This window comes from Mirounga angustirostris, unplaced genomic scaffold (assembly GCF_029215605.1).
Source record: "Mirounga angustirostris isolate CCGP_5_RB_7025 unplaced genomic scaffold, mMirAng1.0.hap1 SCAF_1, whole genome shotgun sequence".
NCBI classification, from domain to species: Eukaryota; Metazoa; Chordata; class Mammalia; order Carnivora; family Phocidae; genus Mirounga; species Mirounga angustirostris.
Window position 1 is genome coordinate 10,738,572 of NW_026991709.1, and position 26,963 is coordinate 10,765,534.

At 45.2% G+C, this 26,963-nt stretch overlaps 1 long non-coding RNA gene across 1 annotated transcript in view; it reads left to right on the forward strand.

Moving 5' to 3' along the window:
• The window catches only part of LOC123863207 (uncharacterized), a 66,441-nt gene extending 44,232 nt beyond the window's left edge, over positions 1-22,209 (forward strand). The window contains exon 3 of the long non-coding RNA XR_006795478.3: positions 21,413-22,209. This is a non-coding gene — a long non-coding RNA (uncharacterized LOC123863207). The remainder of the gene's footprint in view (positions 1-21,412) is intronic.
• The last annotated feature ends 4,754 nt before the right edge of the window (positions 22,210-26,963 follow it).

Genomic DNA, 26,963 nt, shown 5'->3' on the forward strand with positions numbered 1-26,963 from the left:
AGCCCAAGTGACAGTCAGGCCTGGGATCAAAAGACAGTCACCTCTCCAGGAAGCAGGCAACAAGCAAGGGCCTAAACTGTGAACTGCCTCCTTTGTGAGCTGAAAAATGATGCTTAATGTTTCTATTTCCCCCAAATATGATCCCATCATGTGATGATATCTGCAGGTGCAAAAGCAATAGGATGAACTAGATGTGAGGTAGAATCAGAGAAGGCCCCACTTCGAATGATCCTACATCCATTTGGGAAAAATAAATGATTAATTCTACAATGAACAGGGAGATTAAGAAAACTGGGATCTAGTCTGAGCTTCACTGACTTTACTCATGATGCACCCTCATCTTTGCCCTGAAATCGCCATGCTGTTCTCTATGGAGCATGAATGGGGAGTAGACTTCCTTCAGGGTCCTTTGAGATTGGCCATGATGCTGAGGTCTGCAATTCAAATGCTGACAGGAGTTACTACTGCGGAACACTGAAGCTCTTTGTTATTCCATACCAAAGGGAATGTCCCAGTTTGAGCTTCTGGGCCTCCTGTTTTCTAAAATTATTTGATGCAACAAAATTCTGACACAACCAAAGACCCTCTGCCATCCCATGGGGTGTCACCATCACGAGTATGACTGGCATCAAATCAGTCCCTTGGCCCAAGCTTATACAAGTGGCCATGGAGGCTCAGCTGGGATGGACAGCTTCTGAAGTAGATCTGTCGCTCCAACTTCTTCCAGCTTCCTAAAAGCAGCTCCCAGAGTTTTCTCATCCCTTAATTTTCTCAACAGCAAATGGTAGTGAAAAAGGTTTCCCACTTCTGAGAAATCTTATATGGGTGGGATTAATGAGTGTCTACAGATTATTTTGAAAAGATGTTGAATACCTAGGTAAACAGAAAGTTGGAAGGTACACATCTATCCTCCACTAGAATAATGTATTTGAAAGAAAAACCCCCAAACATATGTGTTTGATTTTCATTGGTTTTACTCCATGGGTATTCTAAAGATACCATTCCAATGAGTGGGATCACGGTGCTCACTGCAAGGCATCGGCCTGGTAGGAAGTGCTCATTTCTGATCTCAGGGAGGCAGTGGGCTCCTCCTCCCAAGGGCAGCAGCTTCCCCCTGAGAGTAGAAAGGCAGGAATTGAGCCTGGATGAGGGGCCATCGCGATGTTTGACCCTCCAGATGAAGTGTGGCTTTGTGCTGTTCTTTTGGAGATTTCATGGATTCAGGAGGTCAGTGATGTAATTCAGGGGAATGCTCCCAAGATCTATTTAAAATAAGACGTAGATGAGTCATCTTTTAAGAGACAGCTTTTCTCCTCCTTGTTCATTCATCATCATCAAAGTGAAAATCACAAGTTAAGTATGTGAAATTGTAAATTTGCTTGGCACGTAGTTGTGTCTACACGTCCTAAAGTTTCCCACTTGTGGGAGTCTCCCGTTACTGTTCATCCCTTTTGCTCACTTGCCTCTACACCCATTATTTTCCTACCAGCTGTCTGCTCGCTCCCTTGGTATAGAGATTTGCTCTCCCCCAGCCAAAGTCAAGTTCTTGGCATCCTGCTGATAGTCATAACTGCATCTCCACTCACTCAGGTCCTTTGCCATGGAAGATTAGGATGGATTAAGATATCCTGATGACTTTTTCAGGCAGGGAGGTGATTTCAAATATACTGGGATTCCAGGGAGTGGGAGATTGAAAAGAGAGTTGATCATTTGAAAACAGCCCAAAGGTAACATGATTTTTTTTAAGATTTTATTTATTTATTTGACAGAGAGAGACACAGTGAGAGAAGTAACATAAGCAGGGGGAGTGGGAGAGGGAGAAGCAGGCTTCCCACGGAGCAGGGAGCCCGACGTGGGGCTCGATCCCAGGACCCTGGGATCATGACCTGAGCTGAAGGCAGATGCTTAATGACTGAGCCACCCAGGTGCCCCAAGGGAACATGATTTTTAAGTAGAAAGAAACACGTGCACTTGCCACATCTGTGAGTGTGCACGAAGCTGCCTTTTTCTTGCACCACCGTGTTTCACCATAAGACTGAGCTCAGTTAACCTCTGTTAAAGAGGCAAAAATCCCAGTAGTAAACACTTGCTGGTCTTATTTCATTACAAAAACAATAGACCAAATGTATTCATTTTCCTTATCTGTCTTGCATTCCTTCTTGGACTCAATAAATAGCTGTTTTGAATGCCTACTATGTGCCCGATATGTTCTAAGTGCTGGGAGTATAGCAGCGAACAGACACAAGTCCCTGAACTCATGAAACTTATGTTCAGAAAGGGAAGTCAAAAAATAAATAAATAAAATATACACCCTGGGCAGATGACATTAAGAGCCACGGATTAAAAATAAGGACATACAAGGGGACGAGAAATGCAAGGGTGGTGAGGGAGGGTCACAATGAGCTGATGACAGGTGACAGGTGACCGAGGGGGTGACAACCTCACCGGAAGGAGGTGAAATGGGGCGTCCTGCAGATATGCGGGGCCAGAGCATGCCAGGCATGCAGAACAGCAAATATGAATGCCAACCGGGAACTGAAGATGGCCTTTTCGATTTCTGTATGTTGGGGATGTTGGTAGTGATTGCTTTGAACCTATAGATTGCTTTGGGTAGCGCCGTCACCTTATTGATGGTTAAGCCTCCCAATCCATGTGCCTGGCCCATCTTTCCATTTGTTCTAGGGCCCCTTTCATTTCCTTGAGTAAGTTTTTGTAGTTTTCAGTGTGCAAGTGTGGTGCGTCTTTGGTTCAATTGACTCCTAAGTATTTTGTTGCCTTTGATGCGATGGTAAATGGATTGATTTTTCATTTCTTTTTCAGGTTGTTCGTTGCAAGTGTACAGAGATACAGCTGATTTTGGGGTGTTGGTTTTATTCCCTGCAACTTGGCTAAATCTGTGTATTAGATTTCTCAGGTTTTATGTGGAACCTGTAGGTGTCTCCGTATAAGATGATGTGGTCTATGAACAGAAATGTACATCTTCCTTACCAGCTTGGGTGCCCTGGGTTCTTTTCTTTGCCTAACTGCTCTGGCCAGAGTTTCCTGTCCCATGTTATGAAGAAGTAGCAAAAGTGGGCTTCCTTGTCTTGTTCTTGATCTTAGGAGAAAAGCTTTCAGATTTTCAACGTTGAGTATATTAGTGGAGAGCTTTTCATAGATGGCCTTTATTATGTTCCTTTCTATTCCTAGTTTGTTGTTTGCTTGGAGTAAAAAAACAGTTTTAATGATAAATAGCAATAACCATAGTGAATATAATGAATGCCACTGAACTGTATGCTGAAAAATGGGAAAAAATGAGAAATTTTATGTTATGTATATATTACCAAGACTCAACAAGATTATCATGAAATATTTTTTAAAACCATTGACTTTTACACTTTAAATAGGTGAAATATATGGTACGTGAATTTTATCTCAATAAAGCTGTTGGAAAAAAAACAAACTCAAATAGGAAACTATTACAAATGGAGGTAAGAAGGATGCCTCGCAGGAACAATAAAGTAAAGTGGCAGAAGCCAACGTTATTTGATGTCAGTTCGGATGGAGGGGGAGGGTATGTGAAAGAAAAGTCTGGAAGGGTCAAATATTCTTTAGCACAAGCAATCTGAAAACTGCAGTCTCCATAGAGGCAGATCTGGGGGAAAGACCAAGAGTTTGGACTTGGACACATTAGGGGCTGCTTTTTGCTTTCTGGGACCTTATCCTCAGCTCATCCCAGCACTTGGAAGAAGTGGTTCAGCAGCGACCTCCTAACTGTGCCCTCTATGTATGTGCAAGCCTGTCCTCAAGAGTGGCCCCCAGCTCCAGCTCCCTTCAAGTTAGGAAGCAAAGATGTGACAGAAAATTGAGAGAGAGAGAACAAAGAATTTCTAAATATTGAGAGTGGTTGTTCCCTGTGTGCAAGTGCAAACAGCAAGAACCAACTTGGGTCAGGCCACCCACATGGTCAGCTTCGGGGCCACGTGTAAGACAGCCATCTTTGTGCCCTTGAAAGACCTTACACACCGTAGTTATGTGATAGATGTTTGCTGATTGTCTGTTAAACACTGTTCCCAGTGAAATTTGTGGAATCATCTTCCCTGTAGATTCGAAAAAATATCAATATAGACTTAAGTTTCCATTTTGGGAGTTTTGCTTCAGGCCCTACCCTAAAGATCCCTTAGATCTCTTTCAGCCTAGCATGTAGAGATGTTTCAGTGTCTTATATTGCTAATTCTAACTCTGGAAATCATTTGCCCTCATTTAGATTACAATTAAAGACTCATTCGTGAGCTTGGGTGGCTCAGTCGTTAAAGCATCCTATTCTTAATTTCAGCTCAGGTCTTGATCTCAGGGTCGTGAATTCAAGCCTGGTGTTGGGCTCCATGCTGGATATGGAGCCTAATTAAAACAAACAAACAAACAAATAAGAATCATTGGTGTTAGAGTCAGATGTTTTAAGTGTAGCTCTGACACTTTTCTCACTCTGACCAATGTGGATGAAACTCAACCTGGGTAGAGCCAGCTGAAATAATTTGGAACATGGCGTTTAGCATTAGTCCAGCACATTCATCTTTCTGTTTAGTCTAATGGGATGGTCACATTTTTAAAAGCAGAAAGAGCAGGATCGGCATGGTCTTATGCTTAATGGGAGAGAAGATCCAACAGGGAAGAGGGAGCCAGGTTTGCCCTTCATTTTCGTGTGCGTCCTAAGGGGAAGGCCTAACCATGTGTGGTCACAAACCCCAGCCCTGAAACAGCCATCCCCTTTCATCTATGTCCCCACATGTTGAACACTAGGTCGTGTGTGTGTTTTTAATACGACTCTCTCTTCCAGAGAGTTCAGAACACATGTGTTCCTTTTAACTCTCACCAGACCCTGAGATCTGAACACCAGAAAGATCATTCTGGAAAGAGCTTGGAGAGGTCAGGGGGAAGGTTCTTGTGCACTAGCCTGAGACTCAGGAAGCGCGGGTCTCCCAGGACAGCCATTCATACTCACATGGCGCAGCTCAAAGGCCTTGCTGTATCTTGGTTTTGTTGCCCATAAAACACAGATAGTAACACTTGCAAAACAGACACTAAATGGAATGCATTTTGTGATCTCTGGGGAAAAGGCGGTCCGTTAACATATGCAGACAGTGTGTTATTCTGGGGCAGGCCTCGAGCCACAAGCTCTCGTTGCCACCAGGATCATTTCTGGAACCTCTGCCAAGAGCAACCCGAGCACTCCAGCCTCCAAGCCCCAGCTCTGGGTCCAGCTGGCAGGAGATTAAGGGCCAACTCTGCCCAGCTGTTTATGCCCTGCTCACCCACGGGCCTGAATTCAAGGCCCCCAATGCTTGACAGCCACCGCAAGTCACCAATTCAACCTCGTAACAGACCTACTTAGGACCATATGGCTGCCTCAGGTCAGGTCTATTAAATCTGCCATTTGTGGGGCCGAGCAGTAAACACTGGCTCCTTCAAAGAGAATGGTTTTGCTTTGGAACACAGATTTCTTGACTGTACTCCATGGGGGGATATTCAGTGGGACAAGGGGGTTGTGGTTTGTTTTGTCTTGAGAAAAAAGTAGATGAGATGAGGACGGGGCTCCTGGGCTCTGGCTCCTTCCTTGCCCTGTGAAGCTGAGGCTCGCGGCGCCTGGAACCATAGAGAGATCCTCTGAGGAGGAGGACAGATGATGCAGGGGGAGGGGAGAGGATGTCACAGGAACTGTCCCTGTTATCTCCGAAAGTCACGCAGTGGTCTCTGGACATTGTGTGGTCCTCCTGAGGAAGCCGCAGGGGACGTTCTCCGGGAAATGGAGTTGATCTCTGTGGCCCCACTCAGGTCCCCTTTCCTAAACCCCTTGCTTCTCCTCCCCATCCCCTCTTCTAGCCCATCTCGCTTTCCTAAATATTTCTGGAGAGGAAATCAGGGTAGCAAAGATATTAATTTTGAGGGACTTAACCCCTTCCTGAAGGACTCAGAGTTTGAAAGAGAAACACAGAAGGGGGGCAAAGCTCACCCCAAAGCATAAATCTCCAGGGGCAGATGTTCAGATGCTGTCTGCCAGGGCAAGGCAGGTGGAGAGGGAGGTAAAGGGGGGAGCATCGCAGGTGACCACATGCTCAGCCTAAGTGTGAGGCTGGCCTTGACGCTTCACCCCACCTCACAGAACCCACTTCCCACATGCATCCCAATGCACAGAGAAGGACAAAATGAAGCCCATATGACAGCCTCCCAGATGAACAGGGAGGGCAAACGATCGTCTCAGATGATAAAAACCATCTTAGAAAGCCCGGAGGAAAAGAGCCGTGCCTTGGCTGCTCCCCATCTGCACTGAGCCCCAAAGCAAGAGGAAATTGGTTTAAATATCGGCAGCAGGAGCTCAAGATAGACAGAGGGAAGGAGCTCTAAAAGAAAGACCTCCCCTCTTGTCGCATAAACGCTGCTCTTTGAAGGTCTCAAAAGAAATAAGGGTTCCATCATCGATTAAAGCAGACCATCAGCAAGATCCCCTCCAGTGCGGAGACAACCTCACCCTCTAATTTTAGCAACTCTTCTTGGCAAAGGAAGGGTCCCCCCTTCCTCGGGCTATCTGGTGTTCCACACACCATCTCCTACAGCTTCCTTTGAAGTTGGCGGGGGCTCTGTGGACTCAAGGCCAGAAAGGCTGCAGGAAGAGACATGTTCACAGCCATAACGTGGCCCTATCTTGCTGCAGCAATAGAGGCTGTCTATTTCTAATTTCTTTTTTTTTTTTTAATTGTGAAATTGCGGCACTTGGTTTGAAATTAAATACGAGCGGTCAGGTTTGGGGTTGATACTCAAAAATTATCATGAGGTCAATTGCCACCTAATATCCTCTCTTTCTGTGCAGGGGAGCCTGTTTAAACCATGACTTTAGGGGCACCTGGGTGGCTCAGTTGGTTAAGCGACTGCCTTCGGCTCAGGTCATGATCCTGGAGTCCCGGGATCGAGTCCCGCGTCGGGCTCCCTGCTCGGCGGGGAGTCTGCTTCTCCCTCTGACCCTCCTCCCTCTCATGCTCTCTGTCTCTCATTCTCTCTGTCTCAAATAAATAAATAAAATCTTTAAAAAAATAAAATAAAATAAAAATAAACCATGACTTTAGTTTAACAAATTTAAAGATTTCATTCATATTTTTAACTCATTATAAATGAATGCAATTTAAGCCTATTGCAGAGTGACAGAAAGTGGCCTAAAGCCATGGGAATGTGTTTCTCATTGTGGAAACTCCAAGTTAGGCATTTTCTTCCCCCAAGTAAATTTCTGCAGTTTGGTGAAGGAAATTTTATTTTGGAAAAAAAAAAAATCATAAGTTCCAAAGTAGTTTTTTAATCTCAAAATTAACCCTATAGAAAATACGGCAACATTTCTAAATTTCGCAAAATATTTTGATAGTATCTCTGTCCTATTGCTCCAGATCTAAAATCTTTTTTTTTTTTTTCCTTGTTTGTTTTGGTTTGGGTTCTTTTGTTTTGTTTTTAACCTCTTGGTCTCACGGTGAAAAAGTGAAGCGATGAGCCCGGGGAAATGTCGCACCGTAGGAATGCTCGAGTTTCTAGAGAATGCCCAGCACGCTTCCTGTAAGGAGGATCTTGGCAATACTAACTTTTTCCACCACCAGTTTTACTAGAGAGGAGACAGGTTAGGAAGTAAAGCGGTGAGGATACGTAGAGGGGGAGAGTTTGGTGTTTTCGTTCAAGCTCGCTATTATTTGAGAAGTGTCGACATTGTTCCAGAAGCTCTGCTTTTAGGCCACAGTTTCTGTCTTCCCAGTCCTAGCAGCACGCAGCACCTCCTATGTGTGTGTGATGGGTTGACCCAGTAGGTGGGGGCCCGAGGTTGGAGGAAGAGGGGCCATGGGCCAGAGGCAGGAACTAGAGGAGAGCGTCTCTACGGCCTTCCCTCTTCAGCGGGTCCCCCCAGCCTCTGGCCACAGCCCCACATACATAATCTCTCCTGGTCTCTCTTCTTCTGTTTCCTCTCCTGCACCAGATCACAGGCCTGTCTCACTTCCCTGCCGTTGAATTCCGCCCCCCCCCTCCCCGCCGCCCCGCTCCTCAGCAGAGTGGCACATCTGAGCCCCCCAGCGGGGCTAAGCGGTGGGAGTGGGCATGGAGCCTGGTTGAGTCAGGGGGTGTTCCAAGGTGGTGGTGCTCTGGGGAGAATTCCTGTCTCATAGGTGGAGAGTCCAAGGCCACAGATTACAGCCTTACCAGGTCTGGGTTCCTTTGTTCTACACACCTAGGAGTAGGCTACAGACACATCAAGTTCAAGGTCCAGGTGTTGGGAAACAGACCTGCTACTTCAAATAATTCTCAGTGTTCGAAATTCTGAAAAGCAGGTCTACACTCAGGGTGGGGCAGAGGATTCTAAAAGGTAGAATGACGGAGAGAGGAAACCAAGTATGGAAAGCCATACCTACATGTAGGTTCATCCCAAGGGCCAGGGAAGAGATGAGAGGGAAACTAAGAGAACGTTACTTCCTAAATGGCCTTCGCTATAAACCACGTCCCGTGGCAATACAGGACAGTGTGGAAATTATAGCATTGGTAGGGGCGCCTGGGTGGCTCAGTTGGTTAGGCGACTGCCTTCGGCTCAGGTCATGATCCTGGAGTCCCGGGATCGAGTCCCACATCGGGCTCCCTGCTCGGCAGGGAGTCTGCTTCTCCCTCTGACCCTCCCCCCTCTCATGCTCTCTGTATCTCATTCTCTCTGTCTCAAATAAATAAATAAAATCTTTAAAAAAAAAAAAAGAAAATTATAGCATTGGTAAAATTTACATCTCAAATTCCCTCCAGAAAGTTACAATCTCTCTTCCAAAGAAGTTAAGTTGCAAACAGAATTGTAATACTTATTTTTCAATTAGGAAAAAGATGATTTTAATGCATTACTCATTCTATCATTTTGAGTTTACCAAAACCAATGCAAAATGAGTTCTCAGGCCGTTCAATTCCACCCTTTGTGGTCAGAGCCAAAAGGGCTGGAAAGTCTCTGTTGGAAAGGGTGGAGCTTGGTGCAGGAGGGCCCATGGGGACACGCTGGCCGGCTGGGGGCTCAGGAGCCAGCCCCCCGCCCCTCACCTCACCCAGGCTGCCTTCAGAGCATCGCCCACCTTGCTTTGTGCCCCTTGTTGACTTCGGCTACTGGTCAAGTTTCTTTTCGAGCCCCCGCGGCCCTGGTGCTAGTGCTGAGCTGACTCATGCTTTCCCGGACTTCCTGACACCCTGTTCACGGGCCTGTCTGGAACTCGAAGGCACTCTGTGGCAGGGGTGTCGCAATTCCAGCCAGGAAACCAAACTAACCGCCCCACAGTTTGGCTGAGGTGTCTGAGGGTGAGCGAGAACAGAGGCTTCTGGGCAGGACAGAGGCTGGAATTTCATGCCAATGTTTTTTGTTATTTTCTCTTCCATTCTTTTTCTTTCTTTCTTTCTTTCTTTCTTTCTTTCTTTCTTTCTTTCTTTCTTTCTTTCTTTCTTTTCTTTCTTTCTTTCTTTCTTTCTTTCTTTCTTTCTTTCTTTCTTTCTAGTTTTATTGGGTTACAGCTGACATACAGAGCTGGTTTGGTTTGAGGCAGACAGCCTATGTATGATGTGACTTACATATATTGTGAAATGTTGGCCACAGTTGGTTTAGTGAATACCCAACCTCTCTTATAAATACAAAAAAAAAAAAAAAAAAACCTCACGCCAGTGCTGATTTCTTTAGGTCAACCTACATCCATTGACCAATTCATCTACAGGCATAAAAATGCCAATATACATGTATAAAAGCTTCAGATACAAAACCATTCATTGTGTCCTCACCAACAGAAGAAGACAATTGATCATTTCATTTAGATAGTTTACATCTTGAGTAGATGTCTTATGCTTCCTCCAAGTTTGTGCATTTCTTCAAAGATTATTTCTAATTTTTTTTTAAGAAAAATCTGAATGGGAGAGCCTGCATGGCTCAGTCAGTTAAACGTCTGCCTTCCACTTGGGTCATGATCTCAGGGTCCTGGGATCAAGCCCCACATCAGGGAGCCTGCTTCTCCCTCTACCCCTCCCCCCTGCTTGCGATCTCTCTCTCTCAAGTAAATAAATAAAATGTGAAAGAAGAAAGAAAGAAGAAAGAAAGAAAGAGAGAGAGAGAGAGAGAGAGAAAGAAAGAAAGAAAGAAAGAAAGAAAGAAAGAAAGAAAGAAAGAAAGAAAGAAAGAAAGATCTGAACGGCAATGGTGAAGAAATTTTGTTTTTCCCATTGCTCTGGAACCAGTCAGTGATCTGATGATTGTCAAAGTGACAAGTTCCCACGTTTCCTACCATCTCAGCCTTCTGTGTCCTTCCCCACTCACTAAAGGGAGAGGAACTTTCTCCCGGTGCACAGCGAGCTCTTGAGAGCATTCGGCATATCCCACCAGGCATCTCAAAGGGAACAGGACTTCCGCCAAAGCCATGTGCCTGACTTCAAAGGATATGAGACAAATCAGCTTTTAGGGAAATTAGGAAGTGGGGAATCTCAGTGATGGGTATGGAAAAAGTTAGAGCACTGCATTTATTCCAGGTCTTTCCCCCTGCACCCCCCCAATTCCTCAGTCACCATGTGTGTCTAGAGACAAGCAAATAGACCGATCTTCTCCTCCAACCCTGCAGTGGATCAGAGAGGGGGTGTTTGACCAGAAAAGACGTCTCAGGTGGAAAGTTACTGAGGCGCAGTTCTGTTTGATCCCAGAATTGCTCCTCTCCAAAATTGATCTATTTTAAAATAGTGATTTCTATTATCCCATGATTAATGGTACCTTGTATTTTTATATCACCTTGTTCTACAGCTGAGTCACTTTGCTTGCATTTAAGAGTATCCATGTTTATGGTGGGGGTATCTCTAAGGCTTATGTATTAGGTCTTACATATTAGTGGCTCAGTCGGTTGAGTGTCTGCCTTTGGCTCAGGTCCTAATCTCAGGGTCCTGGGATCGAGTCCCACATCAGGCTCCCTGCTCAGCAGGGAGTCTGCTTTTCCCTCTCCCTCTGCCGCTCCCCCTGCTTGTGCTCTCTTTCTATCAAATAAATAAATAAAAACTTAAAAAAAAAGAAAAAAGAAAGAAAGAAAGTTTGCCTTTTGTTCTTCCTGGAAGTTTTGAAAGCTCCTGAAATTGGCTCCACGCCTCTTTCTCAGAGAAGCCACCTGAGAACTCAGGGGTGATGGCATCTGCCAGACCAGAGGCATGTCTGGTGCCCAGCATCTCGCTCGGGTGCTCCCCAAAGGCCCCCCCAGACTCTCTTCCTGGCAGGGCGGGAGAGTGGCCCTTTCAGGGAACTGCCCGCCTCGCTGCCAGCTCAGCCTGGGGAACCGGCCCAGGGGAGTCTCTGCTCTTCCTGAGGTCTGGGCAGACTGCCTGTCCAGTCATCCTTTTCATTGCTGCTGGCCCCACAATGGAGAAAGTAGACTTGGACAGCCAGTCTGACCCCAAGGTAAGCTGTCCTCTAAAGCCCAGCCCGGCCAGCCAATGACCATCTGAGTCTGAGCCCTGCCTGGATACCACACAAACATTCGTGTGGATGTGGGATCCTTGACAAGGACCAAGGACATCACCGTTTAATTTGGCTTTGAGTTTTTATCTATCATGTTTCCTTTCGTGAAACCTTTGTATCTTTTGAGAAGGAGATTTTTCTTCCTATCCGACCGCTCTCGGAAATCATCACTTGTTTGTTCAGGGACTGATTCATGGGCTTGTCCCCCAGAATGCTCATTTCCTGGAGACAGAGACTGTGGCCAACCTCTTTGCCTGTTGCAGCCCCAGGCCCTCGAACCGTGCCTGGCTCATGTTCCCGTAGAGTCCCCGTTTGCTAAAAAGGAAAATCGAGGCACTGGGTTGTTACTCTCAGCCTTCCCAAAGTCCAGCTGCCTGGCATGTGCCCCAGGCTCCTGTCTTGTGCCCAACACCGTGTCCCTCCCAAAGTGCGGGATCATGAAGGGACTGGCAGGCCCATGCTGTGTGTGAGCAGCCTGGGAATCTCCCACCACGCCCATCACCAGGCACAAATTCCCGTCCTGGGTGGGGACGCCACCGGCCCTAGAGAAAACCATCCCCTCCACTCTCTGCCAGGTACTTTATTACTTTCCTATGGCTGCCGTCACAAATGACCACAAACTGGGTGGCCGAAAACAGAAATCTTTTTCTCTCTCACGGTGCCAGATGCCAGAGACCTGAAATCAAGCAGGGCCACCCCACCTCTGAAGGCTTGAGGGGGACTCTTTGCGTGCCGCCTTCTTGCTTCTGCTGCTTACCAGCGATGGTATTCTCTGGCTTCGGGCTGCATCACCACAATCTCTCTGCCCTTGACCATGGCCGTCTTTCTTTCCTCTGTGTGTCCATGTTTTCTCTTCTCGGAATGATACTAGTCACTGGATTTAGAGCTAGTATGACCCCATCGTATCTAGAAGGTCATGCTCTGAGTTTCTGCGTGGGCGTGAACTTTGGGAGACGCGACTCAACTCAGTTTGGTCCCTAAGGACATAAGAGTTACTCTCCCATTCACCACTTATCAACTGTGTGACCTCAGGCAAGTCACATAACTCTTGGTGCATCTACTTCCTCGCCTGCAAAATAGGAACGGTAGTAGCCCTGCCTGATTGGGCTAAAGGCACTGATATCGGTGATGCGCTCGGAATGGTGACTGGCACATAATGAGAGTTATGTAGTCGGTAAGATAAAGTAAGTGCCCGTAGATGCTTCACAGAGGTCAGTGGATAGCCCTGTCATCAAGGATCCCACGGCGGGGGGGCGGGGGGGGGGGTGACAGGCAAGGGAATTGACCCCCAGCACCAACCAGGAAGCATAGGATGGGACACCCAATCCGTCCAAGGAAGGTGATGGCAGATGGGACTACTCTTTACCTAGGAGAATTTAGCCAAGGGAAGAGAGAGGAAAAGGAGTTTTGGGTGGAGGTAAGGGCGAGTTCAAAGACCTGGGGGCAGGAAGGGAACTGGCAGATTCAGAAAAAGCCCAGTCGGTCAGGATGGCTAAAGCCCAAGGCAAGGATGCAGCTGAGATATAAGAGGAGAGGCAGGTGAGGCGGAGTCACAGGGGCCAAGCCCCTGGGCTTTCCTAGCCCTGCAGCCAGGGGAAGCATCCAAGGTCACTTCTAGCTCTCAACTGTCTTAGTCCATTTGGTCTTCTGTCACCGAAATACTATAGACTGGGTGGTGTATGAACACCAGAAATTTATTTCTCACCATTCTGGAAGCTGGGAAGTCCAAGATCACCGTGTTGACAGTGTCTGTGTCTAGTGAGAATCTTCTTCCTGGTTCGTAGCTGACTGTCTTCTCATTGAAACCTCACATGATAGAAGGGGCAAGGGAGCTCTCGGGGGTCTCATCAGCTCCCTAAACTCCTGGCTGGTCAGAATGCCTCACTGTTGTCCAGCCCTTGGAGCAGATATATGAGTTATCCAAGGCGTTCTCATCCTAAATGAAGCACAGTGCTGGTACGTCCTATGACAAAGTTGCTGAGCTTTTGTGCATTTCTATGGAAAATGTCAACAAAAATCCATTCTGTCTCTCAGTTGTATCCATGAATGGAGGCATCCTGGTTCATGATACAATAGCCACAGGAAACTGAAGCTCACCATCTTGAAAGCTTTTGACTAAAACCCATCCTTCCGATCTACCTTGATGACTAGACCTATCATTTTTGCCGATTTTTCCCCAGTGTAGCCAACACCCACTCATTGTTCTCTTTGATAAGAGGCCTAGATGGTGACCCACTATGGTGACCCACTATGACACATGCAGCTCTACTGTTCCAAAGATTCCTGCTCTTACCTGGGGAAGCTTCCGGAAGGAATCACCTTGTCTGCAAGCCTCCCCTGGTTAGTAGGGTCCAGGTCTTACTTACATCACAAGCAAACTCATGGTAGAGTTTCTGGTTGAAAAAAGGAACCCCCCTCCCCCAATTGATCTATTGATGCATCACCCTGATGCATTTTCCCATCTGGTCCTTCCAGATGGTCAGGGCTTCTCCAAATGAAAGTGACATAAAGAGCAACCTCTCAGGAAGGGAGCCGTTCAGTAAAACAGCAAAGGGATAGAATCTCAGAATTTCAAGTTAGTCCTTAAACAGAAAAATAAATCCTAGAGTCATAGCTGAGAACAGGAAATGACCCTAGCAATTGTAAAAAAATAGCTCATTTACTGCATTTCCACTGCTGAGCTGGGTGTTCTGTGCATGTCATTTCATTTCCTCCTGCTTGCCACCCTCTGAGCAGGACCCCCGACAGATGAGGAGTCATCTGGTGCCTGAAAACATACCCAGTGATCCACCTCTCCCTATTCTGCAGATGTGGTAGGTGGGACCCAGGGAGTCTCCAGGGATCTGCAGAAGGGAATGCAGCCTTGTTACAACCTGAACCCTGAGGTTTCCTTTGCACCACTGTCCATAGCAAGCCGAAGAGCACAGTAAGAACTCTTATTAGACATTTCCATTTTTACAGCACAAAGACATTTAAATTATGCCAGAACAGACAGGCCTTCAGCCCACAGACTTCCATACTTTTCCCTGAAGCCACTTTGGGTGGATTTCATGTCTTTCAAGTTAGGCTGGGGAAGGAGAGTCCAGAGAGAAAGGAATCACCCTCAGAGTGGCCTAAACAGTCTGGACTGAGAAAAAGTACATTAATCGAGGGGTACATCATGCCACGCAGCTGCCCAAGGGGGTAATTAGGCTTCAGGCCTTAATCTCCAAGTTTACCTAAGCTCTGAGAAGGCAGCTCTCCCAGGGAAGGATAAACCATTAGTCATTTACACTTTAGTACAAACTAAGTAAGAGGCTGCCCCAAATAAGGTAGAGTACAAAGGTCACTATAAGGAGAGTTTAGGGCACCAAAGACAGGTGTTCTGGATCTCCCCACTTACTTGAACCCACACCTGTTGGTACCATTCCCTTTTGAGGATCTGGGAGCCCCAGAGCCTGGGTAGACACCCCCTGGTCTCCTTCCCAGGGGCTCAAACCTGCCCTGCCCACTAGTAGCTACTGTATCAGAATCCACTAACTGTTAACCATCACATGCAGAGTGTTGCATCTGAGACAAGATTAGGGCATGAGAGAAGGCCACCCAAATAATCATCATCCTAAGTGGAATCATTACCAAGCTTTACAGTTAGCGGATGGGCAGGGGAGGACTGATGCAAGCCATGAGCAGAACTAACAAGGTGTGGTGGCCCAGGGGACATGAAATGCACTAAGGCAGGCTCAGATCAGGTTTCATGGCAGAGGGAGCATCTAGGAAATTTTGGTGGATGGAAATGAAAAGACAGGCCCTTGCAGCCTAAGGAAGAAATGTGAGTGCTCACGGCACAGTTTTTTCAAGCACTCGGTGATGCGGTAGCTCAGAGAAAAGCATGGGCCAGGGCTGCACACTGGGTGGCTGGGCCTGGGCCATCCCCTCCCCTGGGCTGTGCGCCGTGCTGGCTCTTCTGGGCTCGTGGCCCAAAGGAGCAGCCTCTGGGACAGCGGTGTGGCACGGGACTGCCCTCCTGATGCTCTGGAAAGGGAGCAACACCAGTCTCTGTCTCTGTGCTTGCCTGTTTCCTCCTGGCTGTGTCGCTGATTCAAGGGAAGAAGGAATAGTCCCAACCCACCAGGGGTCCTGGAGCTGGGCTTCTGTGGAGATCCTTAGCCCCCCACTTAGCTGGTGCCTGACATGGTGCGGGTAAATGGTTTACCTAAGGCATCCTGGGACCAGCTTCAGTGGGTACCAGTCCTTACTTTTCTGTATTTATTTATAGGATGCTTAGAAATGTACAGAGTGATTTCACACGCTGTGTCTCCTCCGAGCCCCACACGATCCTGCAAGGGAAGGGAGGGCCAGCGAGAATCGTCTAGATTTCTAGAGTCCCCTAGAGTCTCTGTGACTTGCCCAGGGCCCCCTGGGCACTCAGGGTGGGAGCTGGTCCTCTGTCTGGGTCTCCTGGCCTCATACAGGACTTTTCCCCTGGGAGCAAGCCTGCCACCAAGGTAGCACTTTCCAGGCCCTTCAAGAAATCTTGCTTTTTCTTTTCCCTTTCTCTTCCCAAGGGACTTCAGGTTCTGCCCATTCCTGTGCGAGCTGTAACCGTTTCTCATTTCCATATTCTGTGGTGCACTCCTAGCCAGGATGAGATACTCTTTTTTTCCTTTTCGGTTTTATGAGAATTTTTTCAGTGATGTCAGACTTCAAAGGAAGCCTCCCACCATAAAGATCACGGCCAGACTCACACTGTGATTCTTTGCCATCCCTGCGGTGGAAGGACGGTGGTGCTAACACATGTCTCTTCTCCCCTTCATAGCAGCCTCTCCAGAGTGATTTCCAAGGCCCCTCACTTTCTCTTTCGGGTCCAGAGATAGTGTGTCAGGAATCCACCGCTCCTTTCCAAGCCGGGAAGCTGAGCTCCTGGTGCCTTCATTTGTCACCACCGTCCTGAGCTCCCTAATCTGTGTCCCCTGCCCTGTGTCAGCACTGGGTCCTCCCCCCCCATCACGTCTGGCTTTCCTCAGGAACTCTCTAAATGCCCCTGTTCTCACTAAGCCACTGAAGCCAGGCCACAAGGCAGCCGAGCGAGATTTAATTGACTCTTTGGGCGGTGAGTCACAGAACAAAGCCTGACTGTCTGACCTGGAAACCACACAGTGGGGAGTTTAGAAAACGTCGGCGTAGTCAAAACAACGTCCCTGGGGCGGCCATTGATTGAAGTTCAAAGGAGCAAAGATGTAAGTCAGAACGTGGTAATGACAAGGGCGGGCCGAAGAAATACATTGACCTGGGCATGGAGCCTTCTGGGACGAGGCTTCCCGAGACTAAATCACTCCGGTTACATCGGGACAGGCTCCAGGGGCAACATGGCCTTCTGGGAGAAGCTTCCAGCTGGGCAGTGAAAAGCTTAGTCATCAGGGTCAGAAGACTGTATTGGTTTCCTAGGGTTGCTGTAACAAATTTCCACAAACGGGATGGTTTAAAACAGCAGAAATGTGTTGTGTCAGTTCTAGAGGCTGGAAGTCCACAACCAAAGTGTTGGTAGGGTCACGCCCCCATTTGAGGCTCTAGGGAAGAATCCCTCCTTGCTTCTGGTGGCTCCTGGCAACCCTTGATACCCCGTGGATTGTAGCTGCAGCACCCCAAGCTCTGTCCCTGTCTTCCCATGACACTCTCCCTGTGTCTCTGTGTGTCTTCTTACGAAGACACAGTCATTAGATTCAGAGCCCACCTTAATCCGGTACGACTCAAACTAATCACGTCCACAAAGACCTTCTTTCCAAATAGGTCATATTCTGAGATTCCAGGTAGACGGGAATATTCGGGGGACACTCTAGGGACCATGACTCATTTGCTGTTTCTCCCACATCACCTCCTGCCCCATCTTGTGGAATTAGTAATTCCTGGCCTTGATTTTGGAACCTCCTCCACACACCGAAATCTTTGTGAATGATGCTGAATCTTGACCTTTCAACTTTCATGGCTGAGAAAACATCTGTGACACGTGGCTGGGCAAGAGCGTTAAAGTTAACCTGGAGGGGGCTAGAAAGTGAAACAGTGGGCAGCATCCAAAGACATAAATTTTCAGTGTAAAGAGTCTGGTTAAAACTGTTGTATCTCAGAGAGACCACCAAACACATTTCTCTAAATGTGTTTAGAGAAACGCGACCTTTGGAGAAGGGAATCAGGATGGGGGTGAAGCACCATTGGCCTTGAAGTGTTTTAATGCTCGCCATAGGCTGCTGGCTTTCCAAGTGAAAATCGTACCATCTCCACGATCTCACATTCTGGAATGTTCCTCCATTCACAGCTTTTACTCCTTTCAGTCTACCATCCTCACCCCTACTGACTGTACTTGCCACCTTCATGGTGACCCCAGATGCCTCTGGCCACCTCTCCTCTCAGGCAAGGACCCTTGATAATCTTCCCGCCATAATGGGCCTGACCCTAGACTCCATCATACCAATAGCCTGTAACTCCCCACCCACATCAACCCTATGGCAAGGCACTGTGATGGGGCCATGGGGAAATAAACGGCTTTTGACCTCATATTCATATGAAATACCCTCTGCCTTTCAGCTGAGTTCCAAGTTCCTTGCTGTCACTACTGGGTCACACAGAACGACTGCCGCAAGTCACTTCCCTTGTACACACCCTGCAACTTACTTTCTCTGCTTTTATTCTCAGTATTCTAAGTATTGTTGGAATCACAAAACCACTTTGACACAAATTATTTTATTCTAACCTCTGCATTCAATGCTCAATTTATCCATCCAAAACACCCTATCAAGCTCTATCTTTAGGAGCTGTTCCCAGATAGCTTCTCCTCTGGGAAGACCCTCCACCCTTGTATTCTTGAGAAGAGTAGTGAGTACTAAGGAAAGCACGTGTTCACTTCTTCCTGAGATACCGTCTAGCTGTGCCCTTATGTGCCTTCTGTCTGAGAAATATTGTATTTGTTCCACCCCTTTCCAGAGATGCGGCAAGTAATGTGCTCCCCACTCAAAGCCTCCTGCTTCCTCTGGAACCTGCTATGTCAGCTCTTCATCCATCCCTCTTCCTTCTCAGTTCTCCTCTGCTCTTGGTCTCATTCCACCAGCCATGTCTCTTGTCTTAAAATGCCTTTCTTGTTCACTCAGAAATTCCTTCTCCTCTTCCTGTTGCCCCCACTTCCTTTGGAATAGTGGGTTACAAACCATTTCTCCTCCACAGCACACCAAAGAGTTGTAGCCACTGTGACGGTCTCCTCCACAGATAAGCTATGTGGCAGACTGTGTGTAACTCTGGGATTCTTCGCACTTTCCTCCCTTCTTTCTGCCCTCATTGGGACACTCTGGTGCACAGTTAGCGTGATTGAGCTAACTTATTTGCTCCTCTAGGACCAGTAGTCTAGGCCATCTCATCTTTTGAAAAAAGAAAAAAAATCATCCCATCCCTTGGCCCTGTTTTCTCACACTGTGGTGATTTCTTGTCTCATTATTTCTACTCTTTTCACAATTCCTTTTCTGCTATTCTTCCCTCTCCCTTACCCCAGATGAGTCCTAGACACTGTTTTAGACTCTCTTCTCTTTCTGGTCCACCTTTTCTCCTTCGGGAATCTCCATACTCCTGCCTCGAACACTGTAGGCCAATGATGGGCAATGCTAGCCTTCCAGGCAAGCCCATCTCAGAGCTGTGACGGGTCTTCAACTGGCTCCTGAACACATCCATCAGGACATCACCTCAAGAAACCTCAGGGCAAATGTGTCTTATATTGAATTTACCATCTTTTCTCAGACTTTCCACCTTTCGTCTTTCTGGCAATGGCACCACCAGGCCCTTAGTCGCCAGGGTTAAACCTTCAGAACTGACTTTGATGACACCACCCTTCACCCCCACATCCAGCTGCAGGCTAGGTTCTATGTATCCCACCTCTATCCAGGTTCTAAAACCTGCTAGCTATCCAAGAACCAGGTTTGTTGTGGACCCAGAACACAACACAGATTGTGTGAGTGAGATCAGACAGTTAAAAGATTATGTACGACTGCATTTATTGTACTGAGCATTTATTTTATACCCAGAAGGCATGTGGCATGCTATCGGATGTTTTGATAAGCAAATAATTCAACATGTTGATAACAGCTTGTCAAAAAATGAAAGCTATTCATTATTAATAGTAGTACATTTATTTTAGTATTTAGTAGTAGTAGTAAATTTTAAGTAACTTTTATTCTACCCCATCTATAAAATTCTATCAAGAGTTTTAAAGAAATAAATGCCAATGTTTCTGGAAAGAATGACTCATTCAGTATTTTAGCTGAGCACTTCCTATGATTCACACCATCACTAGAGCTTCTAATACTTAACCTTTCTAGAAGCCATATTAAGAGAAAAGACCTATGCGTAAGGTGTGATTTGGGTGTCCAATAAGGGCTTAATCCTCCAAAAATTCTAACTCATTCACTTGCTGGTTGACAACATCTACAATTAGCACCTTCTCCATTTGCACCCTGACATCTGTGAGCTGGGAGAAAGAACTGCAAAGGACACAGAAACAGGTGTTTAGAATGTTCCTGAAGAGAACGTTCCTTGGGAAACGGCATAAAGTGTACTAGACTTTGGCAACAGGCCAACCAGTCTTCAAATTTTAGCTCTACCACCTCTTGACTGTAAGATCTTGGGAGAGGACTTAACTTCTCTGAATTCATGTCATATTTTTAAAAATGGAGATATTACCAATTTTTTTCCACGAGTTAGATTCTTTTAGTCATAAAGAAGCAAAACTTGACAACTTGACAATGAGGCTAAGAGTCTAGTGGATGGTAGCTTTCACAACCCAGTCTCTCTCTCTCTCTCTCTCTCTCTCTCACACACACACACACACACAAAAACACTAGTATATTCTGATTTTATAACTGAGCCTTGGGATGACCTCGGACCCTCGTAAGAGCTACACTTCCATCAATAGTAAGCTTCCTTCATCCTAACATCTGATATCAATGTAGTTCCATGAGAACACTGGATTTAAAAGTCGGTCCTGAAAAGAATTCTCTATACCTAAAACGTGGCAAAAGATATTTTTTGAATCTTTGATAGGAAAAAGGACAGTGTTTTATAGTTTTAGTGATTCAAGAAGATAAACACGAATATGCATGTGGTAAAGGAAATGGAACAAGGCACTGAATGGTTGCTGGATAAAACGAAGCACCTTCTGTCTGCATGGCTGTCTTCAGCATGGACACATACTAATGAATGCACCCAGCTAACTGCTGGCAATGAACATTTCAGCCTCATATTACAGCTATGTGTTCAGCAGCTGTTCTCAGACCCATCCTTTCAGGCTTTTGTTCAAGCAGTAGAAAAGTTTGAGAGGGGGGTTCCCACTGTGCTAATGGCAATGACGTACAGATACCAAAAAAACAGGTCTCGGAACCATTTGGTTGCTAAGGAAATAGAATCAGCCATTGTGAAACTTAAGGCCCTATTTGGTAGCTTGAAATACCTAAATGATCAAACCAAATGGATCAAATGAGTTACCAAGTAAAATCCACTGCAAAAAAATCAGTTATTAATATAGCAGGAAATAATGTTCTTCTGAATTCCATGGCTCATATGGATCCAAAGATTTGTCAAATCTAGTCATTATTAAACCCGTCAGTAATGTAATGTGAGACGCCAAACTAACAATGAAATCTTTTCAGATTCTCAAATACACTTCTAGGGAAAAAAAATAATCCATTCCCAGGTGAGCTAAGATGATTCACACAGAATCTATCCATGGATGCCAGGTCCAAGGGCTCCAGATTTTTACTTGTTTGTTGTTGATTGTTTAATGAGAAGTTTGAATAGTACTGTTAGAGATTTTCACATCCACCTTTCAGTGGGAAATCAGAAGAGTATTACCATGTCTCCATCATCCTAAACAATAACACATTTGTCGTTTGTCACCACCAGATTAAGTGTGTGGACTGGGCTTGTGTATCCAGAGCAAGGACTGCAAGAGGAGGCGAGTTTCTATTGTTTCACATCAGATTGATGTCGAAGTCAAGGAACTCAAAACCTGCTCCCCAAGGAATGCACAACTTTCTCATATTGAGACCCTCAGCTGCTCCTGATCTTAACAGGGGTCTTTCCACAAACTCTTCATCTTCCTCTTTGATATTTTACCCTCTTAATCATTTTAAGTCAACAATCCGTGACTGACGGTTTTGCTGATAAAGTACCTTTATAATGATAGACTGGGTACTTAAACTTCCGCCTACATCTTCTCTAAGTTGGTGACCTAATTGTAGCTGATTCTTCCAATAGAAATACTCACTTGTTAACCTCAAGTGATTTCTGGGCATGGCTGAAATAAAACAAATTGCTTTTTAAAGTTACGATTCCAGATACTGTGTCTTATTTTCCATTGCTTCTTGTCCATTTTTCCATGTAGGTTTTATCTGCTACTTATAAACCATGAAAAACAAATTATTCCGTTCAAATCTTTGGAAAGGGCTGTTCACTGGCACAAAATCGCCTTGTCTGATACTTTTTCTCGTTTTGGATTTCTGGAAGGGAAATCCTCCTTATGAGGAGACTTAACTTTCCATCAGTAATGGGGAAAACTGCTTCTCTCGGGATAGTGGAGGTAGCTTTATAGCAGAAAACTCAGCAGAAATAAAAATCCACATAACTTAACGTCTATCCAAGTCTGTTTCTTTAGTGATATTGATCCCTCTTCTGCCTGTGACACAGGAAAAAATGAAGGGCGACTTTGCAAAAAGTGTGAGACGGAGCAGTAGGGCACACTTCGGAAATTGTTGTTTCAGTTGTGTGCCATTTAAATGCCACCCTTATACTTTGAAACAATATACCCACCTCCTTGAATTTCCAAAGACAGAATCCCCATCTCTAGTCTACGAATGGCTCACAGCATTACCTGCTGTATGTGGATCCAACACACTGGCCTGGCTGATGCCCGGTATCCCAGAGATCTTAATCAATTTTTTTTAAGATTTTATTTATTTATTTGACAGAGAGAAACAGAGAGAAAGAGAGCACAAGCCGTGGGGGAGGGGCAGAGGGAGAAGCAGGCTCCCCGCTGCGCAAGGAGCCCGATGCGGGGCTCGATCCCAGGACCCCGGGATCATGACCAGAGCCAAAGGCAGATGCTTCACCGACTGAGCCACCCAGGCGTCCCCAGAGATCTTAATTATTAATAGCATCTCCATTCAAGCCGAAAACTGTCCTGTTTTGATGATAAATTATATGATCCCTTACTCTGAGTGACTTCTAGGTGTTTGCAAGGTGACTTACTTAGAAACAAACAATAAAGCTCCATGGTTTCAGAGAACTTAGTCCGTTGTTCATATGAGACTGACACGCAGAGAGGTTCCCCCTCTTGCTCCTCTGTGAAAAAGCCAGGATGAAAGCCATATCACAGATCTTCATAGAGCACTTACTGTCAAGCCAGACACTCTTCTAAGTTCTTTATGTAAGTTGACTCATTCGACCTGTGGGGTAGTCGTTATCTGTATCCCATCTTACAGCAAGTAGCTGCCCCAGGCCATGCGCTAGCGAAATGCAGAGCCGTGCCTGGAGCCAGCAACCCAGTTCTAGAGCCTGGTGAGTTCCACATGCCACCTGCTTGGCAGAGCCAGCATTTCTGACTCTTGGTCCTGCTCTCTGTTCTATATTATGTTGCTTTTGGACTAAGGAGAGAAGAGCTTGTTAGTGAAAATTTAGCTCTACAAAGCTGGTGTTTTTAAAGTACTAGGCACATCATCCAAGCGCTACTAAATGCACTTCAAAACAGATACGACATAGATACCAGATAATGTATATGTTTCAGGGAAGGGAACTAAAATATCGAGCAACAGATACAGCACAGATAACGACTGTCGGGAAAGAAAGCAGCAATAAAGTGACCAGTATGGTCACCCCCAGACAGACTGACTGAGTATCAGTCTGGTTGTTTTTATATTAACATTTGCCTGTCAAGGACTGCCTGAATGATTCCATAGACCCCTCCAAATTATGGGTGTGCCTATATAATTCTCTTTGTGGACCACCTGGTAAAACACCCATGGAAAGATTTTTCTTAATAAATATTGTTTGATTATAGAGAGTTTTTGCAATGCCCTCTGAGCTTCAAAACTATGCAAAACACACACACACACACACACACACACACCAAAAACAAAACAAATGCATTGGCCATAAAGACCATGACTTATAGGAAAAACTGAAGAGAGTTTACAACATAGAAAGTTTGGAGCTAAGCCCAGAATTTCTCTCATTCCATGGGCTGTGTGGGTCACAGCTGCTATTCTAGAACCTGGTCATAGGAATATATGCAGCATCCTTGAGACTTCACAGCTCCCAATAAGGCCATGCGTGGCTGGAGCCTTTAGTGCTCAGAGCCTACTGGAGAGTAGATATCACCACGGAGCTTTACTCTCTCCAATTCAAAAGAGTCTGTCTCCTAAAAGACGCAAGGAGCCTGTCTGGCCCAGGATGAATCAAGGTGCTGTTTTTGCATGAGAACTGGCAGGGAAGACTCCACAGTCACCTAAAAAATCCTTTTTGTATTCGGGTGGTTTAGGAAGAGTTGCCTCAATGTCAGAAAAAGGAGCCTTCAAGCATATAGAGGTTTAAATAATAAAGCAGCCCACAGGTTATCAGCAGAACTGGCAGAAACATCAGACAATCCCTTAATGATCCTCTATAGCTGTTCTTAAATATTGCTATTTCCTTAGCCTGATCAGACTCAAAAAAAACAAAACAAAACAAACAAACAAAAAAACACTTTTCAATAAAGTAATGTTCTCCCAGTGACATCTTGTTATTCCAGTAAAAAAAATAGACTCCTCAAGTTAAACAATACTTTTTTGCTCCTGGGAAACTACAAATAACAACACAATAAAACTAGGCTTTTTTTTTTTTTTTTCCTCACATATTCAAGGGTGGTAAAAGGGGAGGAAAGGTGTTCATTTCTTTTTTCTTTGTAAAACACCATCCCCATTCATTTCCCCCACAAGGACCATTGCATTTTGAGCTCTGTAGAAAACCAGCCTAGAAGCAGCACCCTCATACTCATCAATGGAAAGGAAGGCATTGTGGTAGAATTTCTGGAAGGTTGTTCATTGGGCATAAAGACACGGGACATTCTTCAAGCGATAGACACATCCAACAAACAATTTTTTTAAAAACTATATACTCAACCACTCTAATCTTTTAAATTGTTGATGATTATATTTTTAAATCATTGTAATTGAGGTTTCTCCAAACAATGTCTATCTAGTTGGATAAAATGAATATTTTCACAGCTATCACATAAAGGAATATCACCATTATGAGTGAGGGAGGTTGGAGAAACTAATCCCAAGGCTTCAGAAGTACATTATATTGATGATCACCTGCATGTTTTGTTTTGTGTGCTCTACATAGAGCATTCTCTTGACTTTTCTACTGCCATCACCTGGCAGAATGTATAGTAAAAAAATAATAATAATAAAAATTATTTTATAGGAAGAACTGGTAGCTAGAAGGAAATATGATCAACCAACATGTTACTGACCATGATACTCTGACAAGATTGTCCTTCCTGATAGTTGCTAGGTTTTCTGTGTGATCTCTGCATCCAACCTCCCAGGTGGCATCTCTCGATTGTCAGCCTACTGGGCTTGGAGGCTGTATCTGTCCTCCCTTTCTATGACACAGACCTCACCAGACATTAGAGTTTCCACTGTGTCTATCAAAATAGCAGGGGTGCCTGGGTGTCTCAGTTGGTTGAGCGTTTGCCTTCGGCTCAGGTCATGATCTCAGGGTCCTGCGATCAAGCCCCGCATCAGGAGCCCTGCCCAATGGGGAGTCTGTTTCTCCCTCTCCCTCTGCCCCTCCCCTGCTTGTGCTCTCTCATTCGCTTGCTTGCTCTCTCTCGAATAAATAAATAAAATCTTAAAAAAAAATAGTATGCCAAAGCAAGCTTAGGTCTACATCATGCATTCCCAATGGGGGCAATATTGTGCCCTAGAGGACAGAAATTGGTTCTCAGGGGGTGAAAAAAATATTTGATATCACAATGGCTCTTGGCCCTCCCAAACTCAATCCTGCTTGACAAAATCTTATCCCTTAGTCTTTCATTTCTGTCATGAAGGAGAATTTAAATTTAATTCGTTTTTTCTCCTGGGTGGGGGGAAGGAGGGAATGATCATGAAAAAAAGAGCCCATATATTTAGGGAAATCTTTCCATTTGGAAAAGTAGGCAGTTGAAAGTATATTTGTGTAAGATATGTGCTAATAATTCTAACTTCAAAATTCAAGCAAGAGCTTGACATTATTCTGTAATTTCAAGTATATCTCATTGTTGAGCTCAAACAATATAGGGATGATTAGTTTTTCTTCACTGTTTTGTTTTTTTTTAAGGCCAATTACAGCATTTTTTTAATCCTCATCTGAATTTCCAATGAGACACAACTTTCAGAGTTAAATCCCAGGCTTTTGCCTGCATTTTTCCCTGATTTCTGTCAGTTCTCACCTCAAAAATATTTAATGGCTTCCCTCTGCAGGTAGAATACAACTCATTGGTCATAAAACGAAGACCCTCCAAGATTTAATCCCAATCTCTCTTTCCAAAGTTATTTTCCTCAAATCTCCTTTATAAACGTCACTCCAACCAAAAAAACTCTCATTTTTGTGCTCCTGCCCATCCCGTTTCACCACCATGACTTTTTTCCCTTCCTAGCTACCAACTCCACACCCAACAGCTCTGAAGTATGCCTAATGCTAGTTTTCACAAAGATTTGTTTTGAACTTTATTGATATATAATTGACATACAATATTGTATACGTTTAAAGGGTACAACCCCATTTGGAAGTAATTTCCACTCTCCTCTGAACTCCTACAACTTGCCATCTGGACAAGTCTTATAGCACTTCACGCTTTCTACTACATACTATGATTCTCCCTACATGCTATATATTTTGGCTCCTTCTCCAAGTTAAAAGCTCTTGAAGGCAGAACTTTGGTCTGATTTCTAGGCAACATCGTATAAAAGAAACACCTAGAAACACCTTCTACCACTTGCTGGTTGTGTCTACCTAGTATTACTCTTGCTTGCCTTCCCTTTTATTATAGGGGCAGGTTATCCAATCACTCTGAGCCTAGTTTCTTCATCTGTAAAATATTATGATATTGAACTCAAATTGGAGGAGGCAAGTCTGGTCTCAAAACAGAGGGCCATGATCCAAAGGAACCAGAGCAATTGAGAAAACTCTTTATTGGTGGTTTGAGCTTTGAAACTACAGAGGATAGTTTAAAAGAACTATTTTATATAGTTCTTTCTATAGTAAAAAGAACACTTTGAAAAACGGGGACACACTTATAGATTGTGTGGTGATGAGAGACCCCCAAACAAAACGTTATAGGAGTTTGGGTTTTGTGACTTACTCCTGTGTTGAAGAGGTGTGAATGCAGCAATGTGTGCTCAAACACACAAGGTTGATGGGCATGTAGTGGAAC